Raw genomic sequence first — 968 nt, 5'->3', positions numbered from 1 at the left:
CTCCTTGCCTCATTCTCTTAGTTGATTATGTGACTGTGAGAAGAAAAGCAAAAGCAAAAATGAGAAGCATAGCTATGATGCTATTTTAGTTAAAAATATTCTTGTAGAATTTGAAGGTACCATAGAGATTACCTATAGATGGAAAAAACTGAAGCTCAGAGATGGGAAGTGCCTTGTCCAAGATCACACAGCATATAAGAGAAGAAGTAGGGCTGAAATCCAGATTTCTCTGTTACTGGTCCTGTTTTCTCTTTTCTTTTTTTGAGACAGGGTCTCACTCTGTCTCCCAGGTTGGAGTGCAATGGTGCAATCTCGGCTCACTACAACCTCCAACTCTTAGGCTCAAGAGACCCTCCCACCTCAGCCTCCTTAGTAGCTGAGATGCCTGGCTAATGTTTATTTTTGGTAGAGATAGGGTTTCACCATGTGGTCCAGTCTTTTCTTGAACTCCTGAGCTCAAACAATCCACCCACCTTGGCCTCCCAAAACGTTGGGAATACAGGTGTGAGCCATTGCACCTGGCCAGGTCCTGGTCGCTTTTCATTGTTATACAGCTGTCGACAATCATGGAGAGTTCTTTTTCCCTTTTGTTGGGTTCTTGTTCCTTTGCAAAGTCTAAAAAGAACCAAGATGATCCAGGAAATTCAGGGAGTCCTCATTCACTTCCAAAGGCAGCTTGTTGTCTGTTGGCTGTGCTGTATGAATTGCTGTTTCAATTAAGTTTTTCAACATTTCATATGAAGGCATGCAAATGACCACCGATTCTAAATAAACCCATTTAGGTATTCAGGGTTTATAAATATAGAGAATCTTGCTTTCTGCCTCATTCTTTCTGTCTTCCCTGGCATTCTTCCCTCTATCCACCTCCATTGAGATGCATTTTTATAAAAGACTTTACTTAGGACACATATTTTGATGAAATCCTTAACATTTTTCTTCTTTCCCAATTTTTATATTGTCAATGTTAT

This window comes from Theropithecus gelada, chromosome 13, assembly GCF_003255815.1.
Source record: "Theropithecus gelada isolate Dixy chromosome 13, Tgel_1.0, whole genome shotgun sequence".
In the NCBI taxonomy this organism is placed as follows: domain Eukaryota; kingdom Metazoa; phylum Chordata; class Mammalia; order Primates; family Cercopithecidae; genus Theropithecus; species Theropithecus gelada.
The sequence above is the reverse complement of the archived record's forward strand: the minus strand, read 5'-3'. Positions refer to the sequence as shown.